Here is a 23,188-nt window from a genome sequence, read left to right as displayed (position 1 = left end):
CATTTTCTACATATTGGTAATTACACTATGGCCCATACTGGAGTGTTTCAACCAAGCTCAAGGTCTTCCCCTTTTATTATTTGTGTTTAACAGGACATCCAGCCTGAAGAAGTGTCTTATAAAAATGCTGACTATGTTGTAACTTTTTGGTTGGTCCCAATAAAGAAATTATCCTGCTTTTTTCTTGTTATACATCAATACAACTTTTAAAAGACCAAACAGCTTTAAAGCTGTGTTTTTCTGGTCTTCTATTTTTCCAAAACCATTATTTATCTCCCCAAAGTACATCCACTTTCCATCTACTTTATGCAAGACAGTGGATGTCTTGAACTGTTGTGTGACTAGGATGGATAAGAACCAATGAACTGAGAGACACAGTTTAAGACAGAGCTACCATTAGTTGGTACTTATTTCAACTGCCCAGTTGCGATATTCAGTCTATTCTGGAAGAGGCTATATTCCCCTGAAGGATTTGGGTTCCCAGTCCAGCAGTGTTTCTAGACCCATTATTTGCACCTGTGACTCAGTGGCTAGGCAAAGCTTTTATCATCTTAGGTAGATATACAAGCCACGACCCTATCAGAACAGAGATAGCTTAGCAACCGTTATCCATTCTCATATAACACCCTGATTGAATTACCACATGTACATGGTGCTACCTTTGAAAACACTTAAGAAATGTCTGTTAGTTGAAACTAGGCCTCCTAACTGGGACTGGTTAATATGGTCATAGTTAGCAGCACTGCCTTCCTGGACTATTTCCCGATCCAGTTCAAAGTACTGGTGTTGACCTTTCAAAGCCTTAAATGGCTTAGGGTCACAATAACTAAAGCAAAGTATTTTCTAGATGTTTTGGACTACAACTTTCACAGTGCCTTATCAGACACTTACCAATAAAGGGGGATTTATTTCAGAAGGGCTAAGAAGTTATCAACACAGCTTTTCTGCAGAAGTTTTAACTAACCCTAATACTCTGATACAGCACTCTCCTTTCAGCTGGGTTTGAAAGTATATCTCCCACTTTTGGGTGCAATCCTCTGTCCTGACTGTTCTCAGTCCCCTCCCCCTTTTTCAAATATATACAACCACAAAAACTACACCACCATCACCATGAACAAAAACCTCTCTTCTGACAGGTGTCAAAATAAAGGACTCAAAGTGTATGGGATGGAGTTCTCCCCTTTCTAGGTTTGGAAAAATGTGGAAAAAGTGGGAAGGGCTGAGAACAGTCAGGGTAACACTGAATATGTGGAGGATCACATTCAAGAGTATGAGATATACTTGCCACTCCCTTTCAGGAAAATAACTCTGCTGATTTGCTTCTTACTTGACATCTTAAAGCAACCTATAAGCAGCCACAATGTGAATGGATATTGCCTACTTGCACTTTGACAGCAAATACTTTGCAGGACAATGACTAAGCAAGACTCCACATTTTGGATAGTCATAATTGCACACCTGGGCAAGACCAGGATGATATTGTACAGCTTCTTGCCTCCTCTGCCCGCAGCAAAAACAGAAGGATAAAGAGCCAGCAATAGTTGCTCTAAAGTGTTGCTTGGCCATTGGTGGAGCAGGTGTTAGTGGTGGAGTGGCTGTCACTGATGGCAGCACAGGGTTCTGGAAAGGGATGCAAATCAAAAACAAAAATTGCAATTGGAGGAGGAAGGAAGAAGAAAGATGGGTAATATAGGACCCTGGAATTCAGTCTAGATGATCAACTGTGGGGGAAAGAGGGGAAGAACATCCAACAATAAGTCCAATTATGTGTCCAGTGAAGCATGGGTTGTTCCATAAACAATTCCCATGGCACACTTTATTTGCATGGTGGATTGCTGTATCTTATAAACTCACCCAGTATTGTCAACACTGACTGGCAGCAGCCCTCCAGGAATTTTTCCAGCCCTAACTGCAGATGTCAGCAAATGAACCTGGGATCTTCTGCATGCAAAACATGTGTGCTACCACTGACACACAGCCTCTCTACCAACTGTTTTAGTGGAAGGAGGATTGGTTTGGCCTATAAATGTAAATAAATACAAATAGCAAGTTCCATTCATGGTGCTTTCCAAAAAAACAGTGACATGCCTTCCAGAATAGTAAAATGAAAATTATATTCCCAAGAACATCCTGCAATTAATTTTACAATGACATTAGTTCACCATCAATCATTAAAACCCCAAAGTCCCTACTGAGGCTAATGAAAATGTATTTTATACATTGCACTACATCACACATGTAGGCATACCTCAGAGATATTGCAGGTTCAGTTCCAGACTGCCACAATAAAGTAAGTCATGCAGGTATTTTGGTTTCCCAGTGTATACAAAAGTTATGTTTACACTATTGTGTAGTCTATTAGGCATTCAATAACATTATTTCTTTTAAAAATGTACACCCCTTAATTAAAAACACTTTAATGCTAAACACCATTTCAGCCTTCAGCAAGTCGTAATCTTGTTGCTGGTAGAGGGTCTTGCCTCAATGTGGATGGCTGCTGACCAATCAAGGTCTGCTGAAGGCTGGGCTGGCTGAGGAAATTTTTTAAAATAAGGCAACAACAAAGTTTGCCATATCAAAGTTTTCTCTATCAAAGTTTGAAGAGAAATCTTTATGAAAGATTTCTCTGTAGCATGTGATGCTGTATGATAGCATTCTACCCAAGTAGAACTTCTTTCAGAATAAGAGTCATTCTTCAATCGAATTTTGCTGCGGCGGTCAAGAGGGTGAACGCCAACCTTGGTTGCATAGCCGGAAACGTGGCTTCTAGATCGAGAGAGGTATTACTACCACTCTATACGACTCTGGTGTGCCCACATCTAGAGTATTGTGTTCAGTTCTGGGCTCCACATTACAGGAAGGCTATAGCCAGGTTAGAGTCAGTGCAGTGCAGGGCCACAAGGATGGTGGCCGGATTGCAGGGAAAGCCATATGAGGCGAGACTGAGGGAACTGGGTCTTTTCAGCCTGGAGAAGAGGAGACTCTGAGGGAATCTGTTGGCAACGTATAGGTACATGAGGGGGTGTCACACGGAGGTTGATAAGAGACCTGTTCTCCCCTGCAGAGGAGGGCAGGACATGCTACAACGGAGCAAAGCTCAGGGAACCAAGGTTCAATTTGGATGCCAGAAAGTATTTCCTGGCAGTTAGGACCCCGAGTGTATGCAATGGGCTCCATGGGAGGTGGTTGAGGCCCCATCGGTGAGGGTGTTTAAGGATAGGTTAGACATGCACATGATAGGCGTGTCGTGAGTGGAGCTGGCTAGAGCTGGGGCTCAGACTAGATGGCCCGGAAGGCCTCTTCTGACTCACTCTATGTTTCAATGTTTCTCAAACCCCGCCACTGCTTTATCAACTAAACTTATCTAATATTCTAAATTCTTTGTTGTCATCTCAACAACCTTCACAGTATCTTCACCTGGAAATTCCATCTCAAGAAACTACTTTCTTTGCTCATTCATTAGCAACTCCTCATTTGTTAAAATCTTATCATGAGATTGAAGCAATCCGGTCACATCTTCATTCTCTAATTCTAGTTCTCTTGCTATTTTACCACATTTGCAGTTACTCCCTCTACTGAAGTCTTCAACCCCTCAAAGTCATCCATAAGGGTTGGAATCAACTTCTTCCAAACTTTTGTTAGGGTTAATATCTTGACCTCTTCCCATGAATCACACATGTTCTTAATGGCATCTAGAAAGGTAAATTTGTTCCAGAAGGGGATTTACTTCGCCTAGATCCATCAAAGGAATCACTATCTATGGCAACTTACAAAATCTATTTCTTAATAAGATTTGAAAGTCAAAATTACTCCTTGATCCATGGGCTGTAGAATGGATGTTGTGCTAGCAGGCATGAGAACAGCATTAACCTCATTGTACATCTCCATCAAAGCTCATAAGTGACCAAGTGCATTGTCAATGAGCAGCAATATTTTGAAAGGAATCTTTTTTTCTGAGCAGTAGGTTTCAACAGTGGGATTAAAATATTTAGTAAACCATGTTGTAAACATATGTGCTGTCATCCAGGTTTTGTTGTTCTATTTTTGTTACAGGCAGAGTACATTTAGCATAATTCTTAAGGGTTCTAGGATTTCCATTGAGCATTGGCTTCAACTTAAAGTCACCAGCTACATTAGCCTCTAACAAGAGAGTCAGCCTGTCCTTTGAAGTTTTGAAGCCAAGCATTGACTTCTCCTCTCTGGCGATAGAAGTCCTAGATGGCATCTTCTTCCGATATACATCTGTTTCATCAACACTGAAAATCTATTGTTTAGTGTAGTGTAGTTCATTGATTATCTTAGCTAGATCTTCTGGATAATTTGCTGCAGTTTCTACACCAGCACGTGTTGCTTTACCTTGCACTTTTATGTTATTCCTTAAAACTCATGAACCAACTTCTGCAAGTTTCAAACTTTTCTTCTGCAGCTTTTTCACTTTTCTTAGACTTCACAGAATTGAAGAGAGTTAGGCCCTTGTTCTGGGTTATGCTTTGGCTTAAGGGGATGTTGTGGCTGGTTTGATCTTTTATCCAGACCACTAAAACTTACTCCATAACAGAAAGAAGACTGTCTCACTTTTTTACCATTTGTGTGTTCACTGAAATAGCACTTTTAATTTCCTTCAAGAACATTTCCGTTGCATTTACAACTTGGCTAACCGTTTAGCACAAGAGGTCTAGGTTTCAGTCTAACCCAGCATTCAGCATGCTTTCCTCACTAAGCTTAATCGTTTTTAGCTTTTGATTTAAAGTGAGAGACGTGTGATTCTTCCTTCCATTTGAACACTTAAGATGCCATTGTAGGGTTATTAATTAACTTAATTTCAATATTGTTGCATCTCAGGGAATAGGGAGGCCCAAGGAGAGGGACTGAGACAGAGGAATGGCCAGTTGGTGGAGCAGTCAGAACACATACAACATTTACTGATTACATTCATGTTATATGGGTGCATATATGACACCCCCAAAAAACTACAATAGCAGCATCAAAGAGCACTGATCACAGACAACCATAACAAATATGATAATAATGAAAATATTTGAAATATTGTAAGAATTACCAAAATGTGACACAGAGACATGAAGTGAGCAAATGCTGTTGGAAAAATAGCATGGATAGACTTGTGGGGTTGCCACAAGGGTTGCCACAAGTCTTCAATTTGTAAAAAATGCATTATCTGTAAAGCACAATAAAGCAAAACATAATGAGGTATGCCTGTATATAGACAGAATGCTAACTCTCATGCATCATTTACATGTAATCAAAGAAGTTATTTTACTACCTCTAACATGACTTGCAAGTACTAGAAGCAATGTCGTATATTTTGTTTCTAATTTTTGAAATTTCTAACATAAATTGATACACCTTTTGCTACACATTTTTAAAACCACTACTACAGTATAAGAATTTAAAAATATACTGAAACAGGCAGCTGAGTATTTTTTCATTGCTCCAATCTACTGAATTTTTTTCTTTTAAATTTTTCTTTATTAATAATCCTAAAAAATCAAAGTTAAACTGTTTACATTATAATATAATCCAATATTCATCTTATTATACACACAATAGCTTCCAAAGCTTAAGCTGACCAGCATTCCAGCCAATTTCTCACTTGGTCTTCCGTATTGTTTGAGTCCCTATCACAGAAAAATGGTGGATGTCATTATTTTCATAAAATTATCTTATTTTAATTCTATGTAGTCTAACCCAATTAGTCAATTTCTCCATCAATGCAACCATCCACAGTCTGTTCAGAAACATTTGCAAGGAGAAGTCTTGAGCATATTTCCAGCTTCGGGCAATTTCATTTTGGGCTGCTGCTATATGTATAGCCACCAACTCTTTATAAGATGAATTTTCATTTCCATCCATAAATAATGAAAAAACTAATAGAGCTTCATTTAAAATTATTTTTCTTTCATTATATTTTCTAACCAATTAATTACTTCATGCCAGAATGCTTCTACCTTTGGACATATCCACATATCCTCTAATGATCCTTTATACCCAGAATTTCTACAACACATTTCTGGTATCACTTTATTAATTCTATGCAATTTCACAGGGCATAAATCCCATCTGTGTACTACTTTTAACACTAGTCCCTTAGATTTGAATGATACTGATTTGTATGCATCACTATTCCTATTTTTTTCCAATTATTTTCTGATATACTAATGCTTAAATTAGTCTCCCAAATTGTTTTAATTCCCACATTACTACCATATTCTTTATCAATAATGTTTGTATAAATAGATAAAATTAATCCTTTTTCTTTTTCTTACCCTTTTCTATGCAGTGGCTTTCTAACTCTGTTAATGGTCTATTTGGGCCTGATCCCTTATGCAACTGAATTGCAACATTTATTATCTGAAATAATTCGAGCCAATTAGTTGCTATTTGTGAAGTTCTTTCCTGTAATTATTCAACTGTAATTGGTTTCCTTGTATAAACAAGTCCCTTATTCTGTAAATCCCTATTTCCTTCCAATGCTTGAAGTATATATATTTCTCTTGAGATTTAAATTCAGGGTGCTGTATTAAAGGGCACATGGGGGATATAGAGGGAACAAAAATTTTCATATGCATGCGCTGTGAGTCCTATATCTTACCAGTATTTTTGAATATAAGTGTAAATTTATTGGGTCTATTTTCCCCTCCATTTCCCTTTTAACTCATTCAGAGCTCTCATTGTCCTATATGAATTTAACTGTTTGGAATATTTGGAAAACCTCATAAATATGCCAATAAATGTGGTATTGCTAATCCATCTTTTATAATTGGTTACAGTAAAAGCTTATATTATACCAAAAGTTTTATTTCTATTTCAAAATATACCTTTACAATCAGAAATGAAAAAGATAACACTGTGGCAAAAAAATGGAAAAATTCATTGCCGGAAAGAGTAAAACCCTAAGATTTATAAATGCAGTAAAATCTACTCAAATGAAAAGGCCTTATGTTGGCCACAGTTTACATCCTATTGACTTCACTGAGCCCCATGAATGATTAATCTTCTCTAGACTACAGGTCTACAGGTCATCTCCTTGAATATAATGTACTCTACTCACAAAATAGATTCCATTGGGCCACCGGGTTGTGAAATAAGTATGCAGTCAACTCAACATGAAAACCCATCCTTATACTGAATGGAAAGCATCAGCAACAAACTAAAGCTTTATTTACTAGAATATTTCTCAAATGTGTCCTATAGGTTTCATTATACTGTGGAAGAAAACTTGCACATTTTCACTATTTGTTAGAAACAAAGTCTACTTCCTATGCCTTCATTTGTAAACAAGTATGCCAGCTGTAGAGATCTTCAATTTCATTCCCATTCATTGTATTCACAGACTGGTGCGTCAAACATGACTCATATTATTTTAGTCACAAAAAAGTATCAGACATGCCATGAGTTCCAAACAGAAGCTATGAGTGCATCTGACCCACAGTACTATTTGGGAAACAATAAAACCTTCTCTACTTAATGAACATGTCAGCCAAATAGAAAAGGCCTGTATTGTAATGAATATTTTATGGAGAACTAGGAAATTGCTTTTAACAGCTATCTCTTCACAACTTATTAGTATGAACAGATTCATGGCATTTAGAAAAAATACAAAGGCTATATTCAGTTTTAATGAGAAATGCCAAAGGCACAAATTAGTTCTAAATTATGAATACGTTGTATTCTTGGTCCAGACTTTTAAATCACCATTAAAAATAATACACTATTACAGATTTTGAAGTGCTGTGATAGTTTTCAGTAGATAGGGACAGATAATTTTCTTAAAACCTAGCCTTTTAACACCATTAAAACTTACATATTAACCGTGTGACTGGCCATAGCATAATTCAGATTCCCAAATCTGAGGTCAGGAACAGAGCTCCAATACTGGGAATCTGTTAGGAATCCACACCCCAATTCCCTTCTCTTCCCTATGCCTGGTCAGAAATAACCTCACTCTTGGAAGTCAAAACATTCACCTCAAAGAGTGGGGGCTTTTGGGGGGAAAGGAAAGAAAATGGAGCCATCAGGGTATGATGGATCCTGACAGTGCTTCAGACTTCTTTAATTTCCATCCAAAGCATCTCAGCCAGATGGCCGAAATGCAGAGCAAGAGATGCAACGAGGTGAAGATTACTTCTGCAGCTCCTCCCTCTCTGCACTGGACGCCTATAAGCCTCACAGCTTGGAGGCTTATGAGCCTCAAATGCACTATCAATATGAGTGTGGTCTATTTTTTTAGACATTTTTATTTCTAAAAGATTACAAATGTGAAAAACCAAGTGATCTTCATTATGTTATTGTTTTTGTAAAAAAAATTAAACCATCAACCATTCAAATTATTGTTAAGGTAGTATACAGGAAATTAACATTAATAACAGCCATTATAAAAATACAAAAACAACATTAGCACTAAGGAACAATGTGCTATAGAACAAACAAAGGTGATACAACACTTAAAATGTCTGAGCAAATAAAAATGTGTAAACTGAAAGTACTATAATTCATCTGCCAAACTTCTTCAAGGATGGTATTCTGAAGTCAGGGTACTACTACAGAAAAAATACCATCCTAGTACTTGGAGATAGGTTTTCTTGAAGATAGGTTGGTATGGAAAATGCTGTTCCTTCAGGTATTTGGTTTCAAGCCGTTCAGGTTTTAAAAGTAAGCTTAAGTAGGGTTTAAAACTAAGGTACAACCTTAGTCTTGGAAGTGAATAAGCCAAAAATATAATTCTTCAAGATTTGGTATATTACATCTCCACCTTGCTAAAACAAGTCAGAATTATAATAAACATATTCTGAACTAACTGAAGCTTCCAAGTGATTTTCACGGGTAAAAAGGTAAAGGTTTCCCTGTGACATTAAAGTCCAGTCATGCCTGACTCTTGGGAGTGGTGCTCATCTCCATTTCCTAGTCAAGGGAGCCAGCATTTGTCTGCAGACAGTTTCCATGGTCATGTGGCCACCATGTCTAAACACCGAGGTGTACGGAATGCTGTTACCTTCTCACCCAAGTGGTACCTATTTATCTACTTGAATGTATATGCCCCGCTTATAAAATATTACAATAATCCCACAGGAAGATTATGAGAACATTTATAACTGTAGCCTGGCCATCCCAATTCAGGAGTGGCCATATTGATAAACCACTATCAAACCAAAGTGACAAACCAAAGAGAGCAAGGAAAAGGCACTCCAGGTCACACAGGCAACCTGTTTCCGTAGTGGCAATGCTGTGTCTGGAAATACCCTAAATGAGAACCCTCAATCTGGAAAAGGTTTAACGCCAAGTTCCAGAACCTAAAAGCCACCTCTTTCTTGTCAGAATTCACCCACAGTATATAGGCCCACATTCAGACAATTAATGAACAGCAGTTCAACATTTGCACCAACCTCATTTGTCTCAGACAGCAAAGACCTCATCCATATATAAAGATGTGAAAGAGCATGGGACCCCACAACTTTTGAAACCCCGCAACTTGTGCTACTTTCTGAAACAAATCCATGAATATGAACAGAAACACTATAAAACCATGTAATCTAATCACAAACCACAAAGCCAAGGTAGCTCAATACCATCATGAAATGGTATTGAGAGTCAAAGGAGTATCAACATTCCCGCTGTTTTCTCACTGTTTCTCTCGCCTCAGATCAGAGTAACAAAGACTATTTTAGTACCAGGTCCTAAACTGCAGTGGGTCCAGATACTCCGTTTCACTGAAAAGCTGATGGAATTGGCCTGTTCCCACCCTTCCAAATGCCTTGCTCCAAAAAGAAATTATTTGTTAACCGGTGGGGGTGGGAGGGTTGTTGCAATCTGCAGAGACCAGTGAGAGGATACTTCAGAAGTGTTTTTACCAATTCTTCTTAGCTGCGATTACTCCCTCTTGCGAGGAGATAGTTATCTCCTCAACTCACCCAAACAATTCCCTCTATCTCAATGTAAGTAACCAATATCTTCAGATCAGATCATATCTTCAGATCCCTTATGGACAGAATAAGGGATCCCTTATGGACAGTCCTCCCAATAGTTCCACAGGTACCAATAATGATGTTCAAGTCTATGCAAATATAAATGCTTTCCAAACAGTACAGTTGTTGTTGAGTCGCAGAGTTGTGCCTGACTCTTTGTGACCCCATGGACAACATTCCTCCAGGTTCTCCTGTCCTTCACCATCCCTCAGAGTCCTCCCAACCCCACACCCACCTCTCCAGTGACCCCATCCAGCCACCTCAACCTCTGCTGTCCCCTTCTCCTTTTGCCTTCAATCATACCCAGCATCAGGGTCTTTTCCAATGAGTCCTTCCTTCTCATTAGGTGGCCAAAGTATTTGAGTTTCATCTTCAGGATCTGGCCTTCTAAAGAGCAGTCAGGGTTGATTTCCTTTAGGATTGACTGATTTGACCTCTCTGCAGTCCAAGGGACTCTCAGGAGTCTTCTCCAACACTACAATTCAAAAGTATCAATTCTTCAGCGCTCAGCGTTCCTTATGGTCCATCTCACACAACCATACACTACAACTGGGAAAACCATAGCTTTGACTATGCGAACAGTACATTGTGATGTCTTAATGCAGGCTCTGAATTCTTCTAATACATCCGTTCAAGGCTCTAGCTGTAATAAAACCTTCACTGCCTGAAAAAGCTCTGCCAGACAGCTACCTTAGAATGCAATGCTGATGATAAAGTAGGATTGCTTTGCCATCACTTCCACACAGTATAATAATGTGCTCTTATGCACACTCATCATGGTCTAGGTTCAGACAGCACAATAACTGACCCTAAAAAGTTGAGTATGGTTTGCTGCTGGGTTGTGAATGGTGGGTTATTCTCCATGGTTTCTTATCTTGGCTGTGTTCAAGGCAACATAATAACTCACATTTAGCAACAACCCACTTGGCCACGTTGTCTTACACCAGCCACTGTAAGATTTGAATCAAGTTCTAGTTATATCCATGGCTGTTTCACTGTGCCCAGTTTCCTAATAAACCAATACACTATAGAGCAGCTAAAGGACAGGGGAGGATGCTCAGGAACAAACACAGCTATTTCCATCACACTATTCCATAGTATGAATACAGTCTGAACGGAAAATTCCCTAAGGTTCAACAGTGCTCTCTAGAATCTGACACATGTCTCATCTTCTTTTCTAACACCCATTGAGAAACATACTTTTTAAAAAACAAGACACTCAGACCTTTTGAAACATAACTTTATAATTATTAGGAAGGTAAGTCCAGCAACTAAGTTTCCGATTTGCCAGCCAGACTGAAATGGAAGCCATATGGACAAAAAAAAAAAGCCTTTTACTGAACTCAGAATCCCATAAAAAAAGTTTGCTTACCCTTGGAGAGGTCTCCATATGACATTTAATTAATATTTATTGAAATAAATATTTTACTATTTATTAAATATTTAATAGCCAAGAGCCTCAGCTATTGGGCAGTATATAACTGAAATAAATTAATTAAAGACTAAAATGCTCTCTTTCAGCGCATCCTTTCTGCAATGAACTTCCCATATGCTCTGGAACCCAAAACTCAGCTCAAGTAGGTGACATGTAGACAATAGGGTTTATAATTGGAATTCTATGTGGGATTGTTACCTTTTTTTTCTTTTTTAAAACCATTAATTCCATTTAGCTGTGCTGTTTTAAAAGAAAATGTCTTAGTAAAAATTCTTTGCCATGTGGTTCCTAGGCTATCACTTGTGCTGTCAGGACTTTTTACACTTCTGAGTCTGAAATGTAAAACTCAGGGGAAAAACTCAAGGGAACCAAAAGCCAAATGTGGATCCTTGATTTTAGAAAAGCAAATTTCAGTAAACTTAGAACAATGATAGGAAACACTTCATTACCTTGAACAAATTCAAGTCTCCAAATCCTGATTGAACTGTATCCTTGAGTAACTGTGTTTCATGAAACCCTAGGGTTCCGCAAAAGTCTCATAGGGGTCCATGAAAAATCTCAAAATATCAAATTTAAAATGGATTTTAAAATGAAACCACATGAGGCCAATTATTAGATTGTCAGTTGGTGTCTAAGCAGCAAACAGGGAAATGTATCACACCATTTGGTTCCTAGGAATCTATTACGTAGTGATGGGAATAATCAAAAGAATTTATTTGGGATATTACCGTATAATCACTTTATTCATTTGTTATATTTAAAACATTTTCTCTTTATTTCCAAATCCACTACATACTCCATAGTGCTCAGGCAATAGGAGCAAATGAAAGAAGGAAGAATGTTGTGGGTCCACAATGCTTAGTAAAGATCAGAGATAGTTCCGCAGGGGAAAAAATGTCTTCAGAAAGTTCCATGACCGAAAACATTTTGGAACTGCTGTCCTAGAGAATTAAAGGAACTGCCAGAAAAACTCTCAGAACCATTGCCTGTTATCTCTGAGACATTATGGAAGAAAGGTGACATGCCAGAGGACTAGAGGAGAGCTAATGTTTTCCCTAACTTGAAAAAGGGAATAGGGACGACCCTGGGAACTAAAAACCAGTCAGACTAACATCTACCCCTGGGAAAATTCTGGAATGTATTATAAAGCAGTCAATTTGCAGACAACTTGAAAACAATGTAGTGATTACTGGAAGCCAATATGAATTTGTTAAGAACAAATCTTGCCAATCTGATCTCATTTTTTCAATCAAGTAACCTCCTTGGTGGGCTGTGGCAATGCTGTGAATATAATATATTTTATACTTCTGCAAATCTTTTGACAAAATGCCCTATTATAACCCGATTAGCAAACTAGCTCAAAATGGGCTGTCTAGAACAACTATCAGGTGGATCCATAATTCACTAAATTTTCTGACGGTTAGAGCAATATAATATGGAACCAATTTCTTAGAGAGGTCATGGGCTCTCCCACACTGGAGGTATTTAGGATATAGCTAGGCTGCCATCTGCTAGGGAAGCTTTAACTTGGAGTCAGGTGGTTAGATTTGATGGTCTTGTTAGTCCCTTCCAACTCTATTATTCTATATTGGGGTGGCCAAAATAAGGCTCACAAGCCACATGAGGTTCTTGAGTTTATTTTGCAGCTTGCAGAGGGGCCAAAAAAGCCCAACACTACTAATCTTTCCCAGCCCCAGACAGTAACTGAACTTGTAGCCTTTTACATTGTAGGAGGGGTTCTACTGCCCGGCTACGACTCAGCCCCAGCCTAAAGAAGAAATGAATTAAAACTCATCCCACCACACCCAGCAAGGATGCCTCCCAAGTGTAGTAAGTTTGAGAAACCAAGTCCTGCCTCAACTGCCCTACAGTCCCATAAAAAAATCCAGTTCATACCTGCACCCACCATCCAGTTGACACCCTGTGTCTTACAGATCTCCGCTGCCACCAGGATCACAACTGTGCCAAGCACCAAGAACTGTGGTTGCTCTCAAAAAACAGCATGGGGGAGTCAAGTTTGTCAGGGAGCATTAGCACAGCAGCCACAAAGCTGCTCTTGGCACCCAGCCCCTCAGGCCACCAGTTCTCCCACGGGTAGGAAGAAGGGTTTGTGTGCAGGCTGCCATGCTGGCGTCTCCCACCAACAAGAACAGCAGCACCAACAACACCATGCACAGCCAATCACCATGCCACATCCCATGCTGGCCACTGTAGGAGGAAACGCCTCCTTTTTGGAATGTGTTTTAGAGGGAAAAGCCATACCGGCCACCATTCTAATAACCTGGCAACCACTCAACGACTCAAGTAATGTCAGGAAAATGGTGGCAATGGCGGTAGGGATGCTGGTGGTGCAAGCTTCTGTGTTTAAAGGCACATTCTTACACCTGTTCAACGGGAAAATGTCCTACAACTCCCAGTATTCTGCTGGCCATTTTGGGCTTCTGTCAAAACCTGAATAGCATTATGCTTTAATAAGCTTTTGCCATGCTGCAGCCCTCCAAATTCAATGACTCACAGCCAAGATAGTCTCACAGTAACTAGCAGTAACTGTTCAGTTGTAGTAAATAAATAGATAAATAATAATTTGTTCATGTCTTGCAGTTCTCAAACATCTGATATTTAGTATATGTGGCACTTCCATTGAACAAGTCTGGCCACCCCTGTTCTATATGATTCTACAAAGCAAAAACAGATTCAAAGCACCTTTTAAAAATTGTTTCAATTTGGAAATAACAAAGCACATTGAGTAGACAAGATGCCAACAGAACTATACCAAGCTGCAGAGACTACATTGGTCCTAATTGTGACAAGAGTGTGTCAACAAATACGAAAAACAAAACTGTGGCCAGCAGACCAAAAATGTTCAATACACATTCCAATCCGCAAGACAGCAGATGCAAAAGATAGCAATCACAGAACCATTGCACTAATTTCCCACACAAGCAAAGTGATGCTCAAGGTGTTACAACAAAGATTACTCTATATGGAGTGAGAAATGCTTGACATCCAAATTAAACAGGAAGAGGCACTTTAGATCATATTACAGATACACAATGGCTATTGGAGGGCACCAAAGAATTTCAGAAAAAGATCAGTCTATGCTTTATAGACTACAGAAAAGCCTTTGGGTGGATTACAAGAAGCTATGGAAAATCCTGAAAGATGTGGCGATGCCTCAACACACGATTGTCCTGATCACGATTGTCCTGAAGTGTATTGTAGACAAGAAGCTATTATTAAGACAGAATATGGAAAAACAGAAAGGCTTCCTACAGGCAAAGGCATCATACACAGCTGTATTTTATCTCCCAATCTATTCAATCTTTATGCAGAACTTATCGTAAGAAAAACTGGATTAGTATCAGAGGAAGGAGTGAAAATTGGCCAAAGAAACATCACTAATTTAAGATATGCAGATGATACCATACTATTGGCAGAATGCAGGAACAATTTGAAACAACTTCTGATGAAAGTAAAAGAAAAAAGTGCAAAAGTAGGACTACAGCTGAATATTAACAAGAACTGCAGAACTTTACTATCAACAATACAGAAATTAAAACTGTGAAATAGTTTACATACATTAATTAATTCAAAGGGAAATACTGCAGCCAAGAAATTCAAAAATGAGACTTGGAAGGGCAGCAATGAACTAGAAAAGATCATCAAGTGTTAGGACATTTCACTGGAGACCAAGGCCAAGATCATTCACCCAACTTTATTTCTGATCACTATGTATGAAAGTGAAAACTGGACACTGAAGAAAGATGGCAGAAATAAAATTGATATATTCAAAACATGGTGCTGGAGGAAGCTTTGCAAATACCCTCAACCAACATAAAGACAAATAAGTGTATCCCAGTTCAACTCAAATGAGAGCATTCCTGAGAAGCAAAAATGTCAAAACTGAAGCTGTTGCACTTCGGACACATCATGAGAAGGCAAAACTCCCTGGAGAGGACCATTATGCTAGAGAAAATCAAAGGCAGAAGGAAAAGAAGACCAATGTGCAATGGTTAGACTTCATAAAGGAAGATGCAGCCTTGAATTTACAAGAGTTGAGCTGAGCAAGGCTGTCATGGACAGGATATTTTGGAGGGCTTTCACATTTGTAGGGCTAAAGATGACCTGACAGCACATTACGGCAACAGGACTGCTTAAGAACACAGCAAGCATTATTGTCTTAAATCAGTTGCACCTACTGTAAAACGATTATACAAAATGCTGCAGTTACAATATTAAAGATGATCATTAAATAAATGCAAGTAGATGCAATGCACATAGTTGTCTGAAACAGCAAAGCTAGAGAAGTAGTCTATCACTAGCAAGTCTATCCTCCTATGTTATTTGTCAACTGAAATCCTCCCATAGTTAGCACCAAACACAAGCAACCTGGAGTTCAACTGCCCTAGTTCCTTAGCATTGGCCATGATAGCTGGGCTGACAGGAGCTGTACTCCAAAACATCTGCAGGGCACTGAGTGCTTATCAAAGGTTGGCAATATGCCAACACAGGGCAATGCATAATAGCCGAAAAGCATTTAGGGTTGTTTGTACCAGGTCAAAACACTTAGGATACTGTATACATTATACCCAGTCCTACCCAAAGCAGCAATTTGTCTTCTGTACCTAACCTTCATATCCCTACAGCTTGTACTCTGTATGCCTGCTCTTAGCATTTCAGATAGCCAGTGATAATCACTATCATAGCATTCTCAGCATCACTATCATCTAGTGATAGTCACTGTTATCTATCTAGAGTAGGGAGGCAGGAGGAGCAGAGGAACCTCTGTTTCCATTAGAATTCATAAGCAAACAGGTTAGATGAAAAACAAGAGATTGTCATTTTTTCTACTCCATGTTCCTTCTGGAACCATTTTCTAAAGAACTGGCTACAAACTGTATAGTAATAACTTTAACACATTTCTACTTTGTGGAAATGCTCATCAGGTTAGATAAAAATCAATGTATTTTTTTAAAAAATGGATTTTGAAAAAATCAGATTTTTTATTTAAATTGGATTTTTTTTTTTTACAAAATGCTTTTTGAGAAAAATCTATCTAAAGATGGTTTTCTATTTAAGATACATTATAGTCCACAGGATTAGTTGGATTAGTTGGTTTAAGGATTAGTTTTTAATTATGTAGCATGAGCCTGCATATTCATGCAATGTTTAAATTTTTTGGTAAATGAATTCCATTAATCCATTCAGAATATATAAACATAGAAACAGAGGGAGTCAAAAGGGATCTCCCAGACCATCTAGTCTGACCCCTGGTTTCATTCAGCCAGCTCCGCTCACGACATGCCCACCATGTGCATGTCCAGTCTATCTTTGAACAGGTTTCTGTAAGATTATTGGGCAATTTTTCTGCCCAAAAGATATTACAGATGCTTGGTTTTACAGCTCTCAAAACTGTGGATTTGTGTCCGCAGAGATCCCATGTCTCTTCTTCGAAGCAAAAATGTTATAAAATAGACATACAGATTTGAAAAGAAGATGTGAATCCCATTGTTCCTTTCCAAATCTATGGACACAGAATCAGCCCCTTCCCTCTTAAGTGCTAAGTTTCAAAAATGCAATGAATACCAAAAAAAAAAAAAATTGCTGGGAGTGGAATAGATCTTCACAAGAAGCTAAGTGTGTGGAAAGAAAGATAAGCAGTAAAAATGAAAGTGAGAGCTTTTGAACAGAATATTCCACAAGTCTTTGGATCTTTTTGTGTATAGTCCGAGGTCTATCATATTACTCTTTTACTGGAGGAGAAAACCTATAATGGCATCAGACTTTAAAAGAGACCTAGTTTGGGAATATTTTAATGAAGTTCCTTTACCTACAGGTAAGGCAGGCATGCATGCAAGTTATGTAGGAAACCATGATTTAAATCTAGTCTTAATTACCAGAAACTTAGTGACTTTAAATCATTTTGATTTAAATCAAATCCTCCCTAATGCTCATCTTGAAAAGAATAGGCCCTGAGCTCCACTTTACTAAGATAATGAACAAAGAATGTTCAGACATTGTTTGAAATGAATGGTGGAGCAATATTAAAGTGCTGCTGCATGAAATAATACGCTGTTTTAAGTATTTTTATACCACCATTTAATTATAATCCCAGAGCAGTTTACAATAATAATAATTTCTAAATACAAAATACAAAGTAAGTTTAAAGCCACAAAATTACCCTCCCCCACACCCAAAAAAAAGGATAAAAGTGGTTTTCTCCAATAAACCTCTAGACAGCTTGGCCTTATGCCCAAACGACAGACTAGGGAACCAGTGAGCCTGGAGAGCATTCCACAACTGGAGTGCCACCATTACAAAAGCCTCTCAGCAGTGGCCACCCAAGATGATGAGAGATGCCCTTTACTGAAAGTTTTTAGTGTACAGGTCAGTACATGTTGAGAAGAGAGGTCCTTCTAGCACCCTGCTGGTAATACATGAAAGTCTTTAAAAGTCAGTGCATTTGGCGTAGCATTGGTGTAATATAATTCTCCACTAACAGTTTCTGAACTGTCTTCAAAGGCAGCCCCTCCCTCCCTCCCTCTCTCTCTCACACACACACACACACACACACACACACACACACACACAGAGTAAAACCTTGGATTGCGAGTAACTTGTTCTGTGAGTGTTCCCCAAGATGAGTAAACATTTCTAATAAATTTTAAGTTGATAAGCAAGCTATGTCTTGCAGTACGAGTAGTATAGGACACCGAACATCACATGATCACAATTGAGCCAATGGTTCTTCTCTCTCTCTCTCGCTGCGGTCCTTCCAGCATCCCTCCAGTAAGAGGGGGTATGTTAGGAATTACAGAACTGTTTTTCTGTCTAAACATGCATACAATTGCACCAGAAACAGCTTTAAGCTGACAGCATTTTCTTGTTGGTTACTGCATATGCTCATTCAGAAGACAAAGGGGTTGTTTTTGTTAGAGTCTTGGGTTGTTTAGTGCTACACACTGACATTGACTAACTTAAATCAGGTTCTACTTAACTGTTCCGACAATTTGGTGTATATTTGGTGCTTCGTTGTGAAGATCTGTTTACAAATCATGTCAGGTCTTAACTATGGACTTCGAGGCTTGTATGGGAGAGAGAAGTACATGGTGTGTTGTACTACAGGGTTAAAATCATACATCTGCTTTGCCTTTCAATATCTCCCCCCCCCCACCATCCCATTCCTTCCAAGTGTTAAAGATTAAATAGTTCCATTGATTATTTTACATCTCAGAATGCATTTTCTTAAGATGTGTCATTGAGGTCCCTTTCATTTATAGTACAATCTTGCATATGTCTACTCAGAAGTAAGTTCCATTAAATACAACAGTTGTAGTCCCAATGAGCTGTAAGATTGTAGTCTTAGGGTGCAATCCTATGATGAATGAGGACAATATTCAAGAGCTGGTGGAGGAATATGGCCAGGAGCTGACCATCAATGAAATGATGGATCTGCATCGCAAGCAACAGCAAGAGATTATGGAGGAGATATCGTCTACAGAGGAAGAGGAGAACAAGATGGAGGAATCCCTCACTTCAAATGAGAGTAGGGAATTGTGTATAATGTGGGGAACAGTGCAAAATTTTGTAGAAAAGCACCACCCAAATAAGGCTGTAGCAGTGTAAGAGATGAATCTGTTTAACAATGCAATGTCACATTTCCACGAAATCCTCAAAAGGAGGCAAAAGCAAGTGTCATTGGATAGGTTCCTTGTTAAATTTGCAGGAAAAGAAAAAGATTTCATTGAGCCAATAGATAGCAGTGATTTTGTTAGTGATAGTGAGTCGTCCTACACAATAACCCTCCTCTCTCATCTCCCTCACACCAGCCATGAAGTTTTTCAAAGGTAAGCGCAGGTTAAGTTGTTTTTTCTTTATATTTTGTATTTTCTTTATTATTTTGTATTACATTATAGCACTGTAGTCATTTTATATGAATATTTTTGGGTTGTGAAACAAATCATCTGAGTTTCCATTATTTTTTATGGGAACATTTGCTTCAATATACAAGTGCTTTGGATTACAAGCATATTTCCAGAACGAATTATGCTTGCAAACCAATGTTAATGTATTAGGACATTAGGCAAACTAATGTGTTAGGGCATTATTGTAGTCTAATCGAGACAGCCAATATGATGTTCTGCTTAGACACGCTGATGTCAGGGTGAAGGAAGTGACCTCGGTACTGTGAGATCAGATGACAGGACTGTGGTAGGTGCGTGAGGTTCCCATTGGAGAGGTGAAGAAGGCAGGGGAACCAAGGTTGATGTAGCCACCCAGGGGTGATCAGGATGCAGTTTGTTCTGTCCCTTTGGAGCTTGGTGACTACCTTGGTGATCATGGGGGAACAGGGGAAGGCATAGTATAATCTCTGGTTCCACCTGAGAAGGAAGATATCCCCCAGGGAACTGGTCCTTTGGCCAGCCCTGGAGCAGAACCAGTGGCCCTTTGTGTTCTGGGATGTGGCAAAGAGGTCTACCTTGGGCATCTTCCACCTGGAACAGATTTCTCCAAGAATGCAGTCAAGTTCCAATTTGTGAGGTGCTGAGGTGGTGCAGCTGAAGGTGTCAGCAATGTGCCGAGCTTCCCCACCTGTGATGGTGACATCCCTGGCCATGCACCAGCCCCAAATGGTGAATGCTGGTGTGATGAGTGGGGGATTATGTGCACCCTTGCTTGTTCAGGTAATGCATGAGAGTGGTGCTGTCCATCGCAATTTCAACATGGTGGTCTATGAGGGAGTTCTGGAAGGACAGTAAGGCCTTGCACACTGCTAGTGCATCTCTGGAAGCCTGATTTGCAGGTGGGTCCTATAGCTGACCCAGAAGCCTTGGGAGTGCATGGGTCCTCAGTGTGCCCTTCAGCTGACGTTGGAAGCATATATTGTGACAGGATAGGCACAGACTCCTTGCAGGCAGAAGTGAATGCAGACCACTGCCATACACTTGGTGAAGACCTTGGGGATGGTAGAGATGCCGAATGGAAGGAATGAGAACTGGAAGATCTCCCCGATTTAGAAGTGGAGGAAGTGTCTGAGTGGTTGATGGAGATATAGAAGTAGCCGTCTTTTAGGCCTATGGAAGCAAAACAGTCCCCCTGTCGCCACAGGGGCAGGATACTTTGTGGGGAGACCATCCTGAACTTCCTTAGTGTAATGAACCTGTTGACGCCTCAGAGATCTAGGATTGGCCTGAGGCCTCTGACCCACTTCAGCACAGTGAAATGAGAGGAGTAGAAACCTCTATGGGGGTCTTGGAAGATCTTCTGAATGAATCCTTTAGATAGCAGAGCATCCACCTCCACCAGCAGTGCTAGAGAGGTGTGGGTGGTCTTGACCTTGCTGAGGGGTGGAAGGGGTATCAAACTCAATCCTGTAGCCCCATTCCACAATAGACCTGATGTGATCAGTTCCCATGAGGAAAGGAATTTGGCTAGGTGCACATTGAAGGTGGTGGTGGTAGGGGAAGGGGTGGTAGGGGGAAGGGGTGGGCTGCCTCGGAGGAGTCACCAGCATCTGGGTGCCTGAAATTGCAGGAGATTTCCAAGACTGCTGCACTGTTCTAAGCAATGCTGGGAGGGACAGGATGGTGATCAGCGTGGAGGCCTCAGCTCCTACAGCATTGAAGATGGGGTCCGCCTCTGGCTCCACTGTTTGCATGGTTTGGAGTCCCAGGTCACCTGCCATCCTCAGCATCATCCAAAAAGCGACCTCTCTCCTCTGAGTGTGACGCCAGGTCCTGGTCATCAACTATGAGATTTGGAGATGGAACTGTGACAGCTGGGGAGGGTGCAGAATCTGAATCTGAAGCATAGTCATGGCCCAATGTGGAGGCTGAGTGCTGGCACCTGGATAGGGGAGCACACAATGTTGATGGGAGTGGCAGAGTATGAGTAGCCATCCAGAGGCTGTGTGAATAAGAGTGCTCAGCATCAAGGGCTCATTATTGGAGGGGAGGGGAGAGCAGCACCAGCCATCAGCACCAGCAGGGAGGTGTGGTCATGAAGCAAAGCTGGTCAGGACTATCAGTGTTGAGGTTCAGACAACATTGGGCATTGTCTCGAGGTGGATCAGTGTTGAGGTTCTCAATATAGGCTCATCATTGAGGTGGGCTGTCATCAGTCACTGGTCCATGCCTGGTGTCGAGGAGGAAGGCAGTGACGGCAGTGATGTGGTACCAGTCATGAAGGGTCTCAGTCCCAGTGAAGGGCAGGTCTGAGTGTCAGTGCGGGTGGCATTGAGGTTTCCCTCCAATGTGTCAGTGTTGTGCTCATCTCTGAGATGTGAGGTGTGGCAGCAAACAGTGGCTGGATCAATGGGGGCATGTGAATACTCCAACAAGTTACTGGGGTATGTAGAGGCTGGGGACCATTGTGTGTCACAGCTCCAGTTTATGAGGGGAGAGTTCCTGGTATATGGATCTCTGGACCGGGGGTGAGCATGACAGTCAGGTGAGCATACCCAGGCATCAGCAGAGGACTTGCAAGCGACACCCCCAGCTGTAGGGTCAGCAGGCAGCTACCATGGGCTGGGGGGCTGGCTGCTGGACAGGCTGGCATCCATGCACTGGCCTTCTTCTTCAGCAGGGCATCAGTCATGTGCTTTGCCAAGGTGAAAGACATTTTCTTCGTCAGGGCAGCAACCATTTTCTTGGATCTTTTCCCCAAACTTGTGGCCCTGCAGCCCTTAGAGGTTCAAGGGCACACATGCTCTGCTTGGATGAGTCGGAGACCTGGAGGGGCCTGTTCCAGAGTTTGGCCTTTAGTTGGTCAGCCCACTGCTGGCATGTTAGTTTTTTGAATCCCTGGCAGTGGACACACATCTCGATGACGTGCTTCTCACCAAGACAGAAGAGGCACACAGAGCGGCCAGCTGCAACTTGCAATCTGGCTTCACAGGAGGCACAGTTGCAAAAAGTCACGGACACCATCACAAAAATGGGAAGCAGCAGAAAAAGAGATAGAAAGGTTAGAATGGGGGAAATGGATTTTGTTTTAAAGAAGGGACTTTTTTGAGTGAAGGAAAAAGAAGGGGTGAGAAAAAGATGAGTTTAGTTAAGACAGAGAGAAAAAATGGTATCAAAGAAAAAAAAATGTACTAGTGAGAGAGTTCAGAGCAAATGATTCCCAGTCCATGCAATGGTGGTGGAAAAGAAACTGAGGGACTGGGCAGGAGCCCCTCCCCTTACATACACAGGAAATGAAAGGGGACGGGCTCCTGCCCACTCTGGCAGGCTGAGCTTTTGAAGCTTTTTTCTCAGTCTAGGCCAGGGGTCGGCAACTTGCGGCTCTTGAATTCCTCTGCTGCGGCTCCGTCGCTCACAGCCCCCAATCTGCGACCCGCACCGGCACAACACAGCCCCCAATCTGCGACATGCACCCACACAGCACAGCTGCCAATCTGTTTCATAAATGCAACACACTATAGTTTTTTTATACATAGCATAAAGGTAAAAAAATGATATGTGTAGTGTTATTTTCATTTTAGAGGTCAAAAGAGTTTTGCGGCTCCCAGTGTTTTCTTTTCTGTGGGAAACAGGTCCAAATGGCTCTTTGAGTATTAAAGGTTGCTGACCTCTGGTCTAGGCTTTGCAGAGGCACAGAAGCCCTTATGTGTGATGCGAAGAGACCACAAAGAAGAACCCCAGGAAAGCCAAGTTTGGCTTTGAGGCCTAAGATTCTCCATCCCTGTTCTAGAGATAAACTTGTCACATTTGAACTCATTATTTTTTATTCATTTTATTATCTGACTCATCCTCTGTCTCTCTACCACAAA

At 40.5% G+C, this 23,188-nt stretch overlaps 1 protein-coding gene across 14 annotated transcripts in view; it reads right to left on the bottom strand.

Annotated features, from left to right (window-relative positions):
- The window catches only part of HDAC4 (histone deacetylase 4), a 261,456-nt gene that overhangs the window by 157,290 nt on the left and 80,978 nt on the right, over positions 1 to 23,188 (bottom strand). The gene's annotated exons all lie outside the window — the stretch shown is intronic.

The sequence above is a fragment of the Varanus komodoensis genome, unplaced genomic scaffold (assembly GCF_004798865.1).
Source record: "Varanus komodoensis strain SLA01 unplaced genomic scaffold, ASM479886v1 scaffold23, whole genome shotgun sequence".
Lineage (NCBI taxonomy): Eukaryota > Metazoa > Chordata > Lepidosauria > Squamata > Varanidae > Varanus > Varanus komodoensis.
The sequence above is the reverse complement of the archived record's forward strand: the minus strand, read 5'-3'. Positions and strand labels throughout refer to the sequence as shown.